Raw genomic sequence first — 10110 nt, 5'->3', positions numbered from 1 at the left:
GGCGATGACATAATCACCAGTTACTTCTGGGTTCAGAGACTGCGCAGAACACTGGAAATGGCTGGTAAGAGGCTCAGGGAGAACCATGCGACCTTTCCAAGCACACACAAACCATGTGCAGGAGCTCTGCCCACAAAGCAGAGCCTTTTACCAGCCATTTCCAGCGTACTGTGCAGTCTTGATGCTGGCCAGCCCATGACACCCCAGGGCATTGTGGTGCACAGTTTGGGAACCCCTACTATAATCCTGCCTGGATTATATCTGACTGAATCCTATATGCACTTTCCTGACTGAAATCCTATATGCACTTTCCTAGGAGTAAGTCCCATTGAACTTAGTGGAACTTAGTTCTGAGAAGGCATGCCTATGATTGTTCTCTCATTGTTTACACCCAGCAGGAGAGTGAGAAAACAAATAAGTGAGGGTGGAGTCCAACCATGGAACAGTAACCAATAACATGAATGGCTTCTCACAACCAAGCTATCCTGGGTACCCTCTTTTATGTTGCAAATGTTTCTTAGATGTATGTAAAGAGATGAGAGATTTATCCATATTCCAGACATTAACTTTAATGGGCATTCAGCACAGAGAGCAAATGCCCTTTTGAAAAATGGTTAGTTTTTCTTGCTCCACTCTGATCATGTCTTTAAAACTGCATCTATGTGCACATTCTCCCCCCCCCCCCACCTTTTATTTTGTGGCCGTGACTTAAAACTCAAATCCTGCCTTGTTTGTTGTTGGGTTTTTTTGCATCAGTTTACCAGCGTGCTTTCCCTATTCAAAGCCAGCTAAGCAAGTGTGTGTTTTTTTTTGTCGTTGTCGCCGTTGTTTGAACAACAAACTAGCAAATCAAGGAACTGAATAGATTTCAATTATTATAACAATGTTAAGCTGTCATGTTTTTTAACAGAGCCATATAAAGTTAATCACATAGAATAAATAAAATATGGAACAAAGGGGTGATAACGAGAGGCAGCGATGTGAGACAAGCAAAATATTGGAAATGTCAACCTTAATGTTCCCATCACTTTTTGATTTATATCTCATTCTCCTCTGGTCTCTCTGTAGCTCCTGCTGCAGAGGAAGCTTCATTAATAATGACTTTAGAGGTTTGTAGTAATCTTTAAAGAATTGCAGCTGCTTTCTAAGGTGAGTTAAACGATGCTAGTCCAAATCAAATTATTGGGGAGGAGGGAGAGCAAAGGAAGTAATGATCAGGAAGTTGCTTCCCAGACACTAATGGAGGTTATGCATCTACCTTGGTGTTGTTTGCTCCTGTGTTGCAAGATCACAGTGCACAATAAGAACCTAGTCAGTTGGTTGAAGGCTTGCAGGTGTAGCACCACAGCTTGACATCTCCACTGGCAAGCACTGAGGAGTCTTGGGCTTGCAAGGGTCTTCTGGTTTCTGGCGATGCCTTCCCTCTGATCATGGTTTGAGCTTAAACCAGGGGGTGGCCCATGGGTCACATATGCCCACAGAAGCTCTTTTTCTAGCCCACCAGATAATGAGGCTCTCCAAGAGCTGCCCTTTCAATGGTGCTGCTTCTGCCAACGGTCCGGGAGGAAGATACAGAAGGAGGCCTCAGAAGACAAGGTACGCTATGGGGGAAAGCACAGACCAAGAGAGATAGCGCAGTCCTATCTTGCGCTGGAACAGAGAGGCCAGGAGGCCTGCGCTGCATCCAGTGCAAGTTAGGGACCCAGAATGGCTCAGCTAGAGGTAAGGGGAAATTCCCCCCAGTAAGCCACTGCAGCCCCAATGGGTCTCCTTGAACTTGCGCCACCTCTGGAGGTGGTATAAGTCTGAGGAGAGTGGAGCAGACTTGCAGCCACTCTGTGCTGCTCAGGAACGGGGGCTAGGATCCGGCATGTCCGCTGGGTCCCAGCCACGTCTCCTACTCCCCACCTTCCCTGGAACTGCCCTTCCCCTGCCCCAGAAGACCTCCCTCCCACCTTCTCTTCACCCACCCCAAACCCTTGTGTCAGCCGAGCTTGTCCAACACAAGGCTCCCTGCCTTAGTCGATGTGGAGGCTGGATTCAGCCTCTGCGGGCCAACATGCATCCCTGCGCTGACCCAGCCAACTCTAGAGGAGGCGCAAATGTGCTTTACAGCAAGGCGAGCTAGGATTGTGCCCAGAGAGACACTGGTGAGGTGCTGGGAAAACCCAGATATCTCACAGACGTCCCTTTCATCAGCATCATTTCTGCTGAGGCATCACTTCTCTCAGTTGCTGAACTTTGAAGTGACACCCTCTAATGCAGGCGTGTCAAACCCGTTTCATACAGCAGGCCAAACAGCATTAATGATGCCTGCTGAGGGTCAGAAGTGACTTTATGAAGCAGGAAGTGATGTCATGACCAGAAATCAGCACCTTTTCCTCACTTTGGAACTCATTAGCTGCAAACGACAGAAGAGGAAAATATGTAAATCATGATCATATTTTCAAGATACTGGAGAGCCCAGTTACCATGCAGGCTGTCCTTTCAGCAGTGACATCTCAGCACAGCTTAGCGGCTGATGGTAGTCCTGGCTGAGCCCGGAAGCCAGATAAAGCAGTTTTTCTCAAACTGTGGGTCAGGACCCACTAGGTCGGTCATGAACCAATTTCAGGTGGGTCCCATTCATTTCAATATTGTTTTTTAATATATTAGACTTAATGCTAAAAAATAAAGATAGTATAAAGATAAAGAGTTTACATGGACCTTATGTTTGACAGCCCTGCTCTAATGCATTGTAATGCATATTGTATTTTAGTGCTTAGTGTATTTAGCTGCTTAGTGTTAATTGTGGCTAAACTATTGATGCCCAAAACAACTGCATTTTTAAATCCTCGCAACAAAATTAATAAAGAAACATTGAAGTATTCAGATAAGCACAAAATTTTTCAAATTTTGTTACACAGTGTAATGTGATGGTGGTGGGGGAAATGCTCAGCGAAGTGGTGTCATATTGTGTGCTATACAAGAAGTTGCCAAGAAGAGAAGGTCTGGGGAGCTCCCAGCTCTTCTCTGCATTCTCCCGAGGTTTGTTCTGGGGAGAATTTATTTGTTCATAACGAGGGTTTATTCAGAGGGGCTTTTAATGTGCAATTTTCTGCTGTTTTGCTGTTTCCTTAGTCTGCACTGCTGTTTTAGTTATTCATATCACTTGCTTGCTTCTTATAACTTATTTTTTATTGCCTGCATAATTATTTATGTGGCAAGATGCTTTGAGTGCAAGGCAGGCTAGGAATGGAATGAATGCATCAATAAATGACTTGGGAGAACTCATCCTGTCCTCCTTGGATATTCGCTGAGCATCTAGGGTGCCATTACAGATTTTATTGGAGGGAGGCAAACTTCTCAATGAGCCCTAAATGTTCGCCATTGGGTATCATCAGGATTAAATTGCAAAGCGATATTGTATTTTATGAGCATTTGTTACTTTTTAATATCTCATAATAATTGCAGCAATGTTATTAATGTCAAACGGGCACTTATTTGAAGTAAAGGAATCTGTACCCTTGACATGTGTTCTTAGTAAGCAGACCTATTTTAATTAGACCAATAATTAGTGTGTGGAACCACTGAGTTACCCAGAAATCCATGTTCCTTCCCATTCCCCCTTGCATTCACAACTAAATTACCTCACCTCACCCATTAAATCCCACCTCACCCCAGCACTGTCTGTTCTAGTGGCTATCTGCTGGTATTCATTTGCATCTTTTTAGATTGTGAGCCCTTTTGGGACAGGGAGCCATTGAGTTATTTGATTTTTCTCTGTAAACCGCTTTGTGAACTTTTTGTTGAAAAGCGGTATATAAATACTGTTAATAATAATAATAATAATAATAATAATAATAATAACGTGTTTGTACTGAAGCAGTTGTGTGTGCTTCTCCTGCTTGTCCCTGATTTCATCCCTCTAATCTGTCTGTTGCCTCCTTTGGGTCAGTATCTAGATCAGGCGTGTCAAATAAAAGGCCTCCCCCAAGCCAGATGCAACCCACGGAAGCTCTTTATCTGACCCACATAAAAATTAGGCTCTTCCAGTGGTGTCCTTTCAAAAGCTCCACTTCTGCCGAGGTTCTGGGAGGGAGAGGCTTAAGGAGACCTCAGAACGCAAGGAACACTATGGGGGAAGATGCAGACCAAGAAAGGTGCGAGAGGGAGGCACTGCTGAGGTGCTGGGAGAGCCCAATTATCTGCCCTTTCATGAGCACCACTTCTGCCGAGGTGTCACTTCACATGCATCCTCTCAGCCTCTGAGAGGTGCTGAGATGTCACTGCTGAAAGGTCAACCTGCATGATAATTGGGTTCTCCCATATCTTAAGAACATGATCAAGATTTGCAAGATTTGTTATTCTCTTCTGTCGTTTGCAGGTAATGAGTTTCTGTGTGCAAACAGCGCTTATTTCTGGCCGTCACCAGTGGAATGATGTCATTTTCTGCTTAATGTTGTCACTTCCGGCTCACAGCAGACACCATGAATGCTCTTTGGCCCACTATCAAATGAGTTTGACACCCCTGATTTAGGTTATAGTTCCATCAGGCAAGGCACTGTCTTTCTACTCTTCCTGATGCACCATGTGTGTCATTGGTGCTATACCATTATCCTCAATGTATTGGACCTCAGTGAAGCAGGGTTTGGAAGCAATGGGCATTTGCTCCCCTTCCTGGGCTCTCTCTCCCATCTGCACTGACAGCTCCACCTGGTCCAGCCTTGGGGTTAAAGGGCCAGCATTGCCCCAGAGTAGAGAGTTCCTCATCCTGCGAGGAGTAGACAACCCTGTCCCTTGATGGCCCAGGGGACAGTGGAAGGACCAGGCATATAGCCATGTATTGGCCGTACGATGTTGGGCTCCCCTGCCAGGGTTGTGATGGGACATCTGGAGTCTCTGAGACAGTGGGGCAAGTTCAGAAGTGGACACTTATTATTGCATCTGTGGTGGTTGAAGTAGGGTGCTGCTGTGATCCCATTTAATTGTGTTATGATTGTCCAAAGAGTTTTACATGCACTATTTTGGTATTGATCTCACAGCAGCTCTGTACAGTGAGTAAGTATTAATATCACCATATCCTTGCTTGAGAATGTCAAGGCTGAAAGGGTGTGACTTGTCAAGTCCACGTAGTGAGATCATGGCAGCGCTGAGACTTGAGAATTTGCCAACAAGAAAATGAAGCAACTGTGCCTGGAGAGGGCCGAAGACTGCCAAAGAGAGGCATACCTTTTGCATTAAAAGCAATGAGATAGGGTGGAGGGTCAAGGGTGACATGATTATATCATTACATAATCCCCAACTTCCAGAACGCAGAGCTCCACAAGGTAATATGATGCACCTTCAGAATGTCTCTGGCTAGGGAACCACTGAAACCTTGGAGAGCCTCTTATCAGTCGGTGCAGACAATATTAACCAAGAGATCATGCCCACAGCAGCTTTGGATGTGGTCCCTTTGATATTGTATTCTAAGGAGGTGTAGTTGGCCTTCCTTATCCACGAGTTTGGCATCTGCAGATTTGGCTCAACGCAAGTGCTGAGCCTTTGTCTGGAGAGCCTCAAGGACCTCCTAGACATGACTGGAAATGCCTTCCAGTCATATCCAGGAGGTTCTGTGCGACCCTTCAACAGATTTCATTATCCACAGAAATTGGTATGCATGGGGGAGTCCTGGAATGGATCCTCTTGGATGCCAAGGGCCCACTGTAACTCCATTTGACATACCAGTGCATGTAACAAAACCCTGAGTGCCACTTTTCTGTGACAAAAATGTCTTTGCATGGGTCAGCTGAGAACAGAGGAATGTGGAGAAAGGGTTAACCCATCCCTTCACTCCTCATCCGAAAAGATGGCTTTCAGTGTCTGTGTACATGTGCAACGCAAAGTTGCGGGCATTCCAGTCTCTTCCCCTACTCTTTCCTCCCGCCCTCACTCCTGCAGGTATCTGGATGAACTTCTGCATCTGTGATACCTGGTAGCTTCACCCCTTGCTGAAGAAGCTGTTCATGGCACACCATCTTGCACCTGTTTGTGCAGTGGCTCAGTGGAGGACCTCTTCTGCTGGGTTTGCTCAAGCAGCCCCCTTCCTCCTTAAGCGTGTGAGGATCAGGGCTACCTCTGGTAACTCAGAAAGGTTGACCTGCTAGAATCCATAAAGGACTCATGAACGTTTTAGTTGTGCGTCAGCAGAACTGGTCTTTGGATGTCTTCTCCCACTGCTTGACACAATAAGAGCATTGTGAAATAACAGCCTCAATCAAAAGCAGTAAAAAAGGCAGCTCAGACCTTTCACTCTATTTTCCCCTCCCTCCTGAGTCAGCCCTTTCCCCTCTTTCCTTTAGCCAACATAAACTCTGGTTTCTGCAGGCACAAGACAGCCAGTTCCTCTTCCAAACAGTCTGATTGTCTCTCTTCAACTTGTTGCCTCAATCTTTTGGCTCCAGACAGACTGGGTCGTTTCATGCTTTGTACAAATGACCCGTGGTTCCTGAATCCTCAACTGGTAAGTATAAGCGAGATATGCGGCCACAATATTTTTGGGTACTTCAGGAGGTCATGAAATCCATCCCTGTTTTCTCCTACTAAAAACTGGGTTGGGCTGTTGTCTCAATGTCCGACAACTTTAAATTGCTTATTCCTTGGGGCAATGTAGCCCTTCAAAAGAGGAAGGAGAGATCAGGAGGGCAGGAGAACAGGAGAAACCTCTTCCTTGCTTTAGGGGCAACTGTGGGGCAAGTGGCCCACCCTTGTGCTGGTGGTCCTCACAAAAGTGGCACCCGCTTTGCTACTTGGAAAAGTGGTGCTTACAAAAAAAAAAGAGAGAGAAAGTAAAGCTCCAACAGTTGAAAAGGCTTGGTGTAAACACACCTTCCTGCAAAATGGTTTGAATAAGGTTTGCCCTTGGAGGTGGACAGAGACCAACTCACAGTGATAGGTAGAGGTGAGAGATAATGGTTTTATTTTTTCCTACAGATTTCAGTGTTTTCCAAAGCTAGAAGTGCAGAAAGCGATGTAACGTGTTTTTATTCAAAATCACATTATCATCATCTCTTTAAAAATGTACTAGGTAGGTGATATAGCTGGTATGGTATCAGCAGATGCAGCCATGGTCATTACCCATGGTCACACCCCCCCCCCGCCATTAAATTATACCTTTTTCAGATTTCAGGGGGACTTTTGTGTACAAAAATGAGAAGTGCAGAAAGTGGTGTTTTGTGTTTTTAATTTGTTTTCAGCATTTTCTCCCAACTATACTGATAGGAAAGCATCAGTAGTTGCAAGATGAAAAAGAGTGCCATGTTTTGCGAACGCGGCAAGCTCGTGGTCTCGCATTCCTCTTTAAAAGGCGGACATCTGTTGTTCATGCCGGCTGTTTTCTTTTGAGCCCCATTGGTGGGCAGCAGCTTGATGCAAACAGCTGGGCTGCCTTGAATGCTGGGACCAAATCAACGACTGCTTGCTGGAGTAAACTTTGCCACTCGGTAGCGTGATCTAATCAGCTAATGGAGACGGAAATACCTTATAGAACAACCCTCGCGAGTAGTTACAAGCAATTAAACTGTCTACAGTTTCTTTTGATTGAGTAATCCAATTAATTTGCTGGCAGGGCACCCAACAAACTGCTTTTTGCTGCTTATAGAAGCTATCCAGCATCTGTCCTTAAAACTTGTTATATCTACTCCCCTTAGTGGGAGATGCAGCTTCTGTGCAGGCCTCAAGAATCCTTGCTAATTTTAATCTCTGTAATTTGCCGCATTCCATCAGAGAGGGCTGTGAATTTCTTGGTGTATTGTGTGTGTTTTGGGTCTGGTTGAGATTTACATGCCTGTGGGTAGGGGAAGTGGGGAGAGAAGTTGCTTGCTGTGGATATTTCTTTGCCTGCTCCCAGAGTGAGTATACGGGAACCATGTTTCTTAATTTGAGAGTAGATCAGGGTTGGAATTGTCTGTTTTGCAAAATGCCACTGTTGACTCATATGCCTTTCTGTCAAGATGATTTCTTTGTGTTCATAATTCATCAACTGTGATCTGCAATTAAGAATTTTCAGATTAGCAAAGAGAAGGCAAGTTGGCAATTAGTGTGTATATAGCCTTCAGTAGTGGGGGATGAACGGACTCCTCAATCAATGTTTTCATTTGAAAAGTGGGGGAGTTTATGCTAGACAAGCAAAGCAAGGCCACTTTACCAACTCTGAGCCCAATCCTATGCATGTCTACTCAGAACTATGTCCCATTACAGTCAATGGGGCTTACTACCTGATAAGTGTGGATAGGACTGCAGCCTCAGTTGGGAAGCAAAGGCACACTTGTGTTTTTTAGGGGGGATCTTGATATCTCTTGACCACTCACAGCATTTGGAGCTCCCAAACCAAATACACTTCCTGGTTCCGAGACTTGCATAAAATCTCAAGATTGTTTTTGGCAATCCCAAGATCAAATTCCTGTAAGTTCAAACATGCTTTTGCTTTTCCAAGACCAAAACATTTTAAAATACTTTAATTCCCACAAGACCAAGAGATGAAGAATGGCTAAGTTAACTTAATTTGATGCAGGGTGGTGGGGGGGTGCGGGGGAGAAGGAGAGAGAGATTTCATAAACACTCAAGAAGATACCTTCTTGTTCTTTCATGTGTAAATTTCTACCATACATTCAAATCCTGTTTCAAAAGCTTGCTTCATCTCGACATGTATGCATGTAAATGCTTGAAGTCAGTTCTTCTGCTGAGTGCACAATCTCCCTGTGTGGCCCCCTCTTGTGTTCTTGGAATATGTTGAACAGAACATGGAAAAAAGGGGTATAATCATAGGAAAGACACGTTAATCACAACCTTGAAACTGTCTGACAGCTGTATCTATAGACTACGTGATTAATTTTTAGACTACGTGATCCATTAGACTACGTGATGCATTTGAAATAATGCATTTTTAGAAATTGAAAGATCTTCAGTGGAAAAAATACAACAATGGAACATTTTTTTTTCTATGTGGAAAAATGCTCCGTTTCAGGGAGTTTTCTGCACCTATCACTTGTAGTTTCATGAAGTTCTTCCGAAAGAGCTTGCATTCCAGCTGTCTTTTTTCCTGAAGGTGCTCTGCAGCAAGACCCGTCTGGAATAATACCCACTTACGGATTTCTGTCTGAAAAGCGTACAGGCGGGCTCCTGTATCAGCGGTTTCAATTATTCACAGATACCATGGTTTTAATTATCTGCTGATCCCCCCGTTGCATTCCCCCATATACCCATTATCGTTCTTTAAAGGCATACTATTAAGTGTTTCTTGCTTTAAATAGGGTGCTATAAGCATTCAGGTTTATAGCTCGAAGAGAGCAGGTTGCTGGTAGCCTGAATGCCTTATGAAAATAGACCTAACGCGAAACAGGAAGCAGTTAACTTCATTTCCTGTTTAGCATTAGGTATAGGATCACTTGGCACACCTGTACTTTAATTTTAGTTTTGTTTTCCCACAAAACAAGTGTTAATTAGCAAGTGAGCCAGATTCCTTAATTCACACCATGTCTGTAATTTTGTGTCATAATTAGAGGTGGGAGATAACGGCTTTATTTTGCACGGATTTCTGTGTTTTCCAAAGTTTTCCAAAGAAAGTGGTGTTAAGTGTTTTTATTCATAATGTACATTATAAGTATAAATTATAATTGCTTAAAAAGTACTAGGTGGGTGATATAGGTGGTGTAGTGTCAGCTGATACAGCCACAGTTTTTACCCATGCACCCCATTGAATAATAAGTAATAATAATAATGAATAACAAATAAAAACCAAATAAAATGGTTTTATTTTTGCGCAGATTTCAGGGGGTTTTGGTTACATAAATGAGAAGTGCACAAAGTGGTGTTCTGTGTTTTTATTTCTTTATCACCATTTTCTCCCACCGCTAGTCATAATCCCTCTATACTTTCTCAGAGTTTTTGAGAGAGAAAATCCTGGCTCTTGACAGCAGAGGGCAGAAGTTAACAAATGCCTTTCTGTTTACAGTATTTAATGAAAGCTTAACACCTTCGGATTTAATCTCTGCTAAATTGCAAAATGAATTTTATTCCCCTCAAAACAGCCAAACCGAAAGATTCAGGTGTTGAATTTTTCTCAATGAGTTGCCTCAATCTACTGAACCA

Source organism: Tiliqua scincoides, chromosome 14 (genome assembly GCF_035046505.1).
Source record: "Tiliqua scincoides isolate rTilSci1 chromosome 14, rTilSci1.hap2, whole genome shotgun sequence".
Taxonomy (NCBI): domain Eukaryota; kingdom Metazoa; phylum Chordata; class Lepidosauria; order Squamata; family Scincidae; genus Tiliqua; species Tiliqua scincoides.
Note: the sequence above shows the minus strand (reverse complement) of the source record.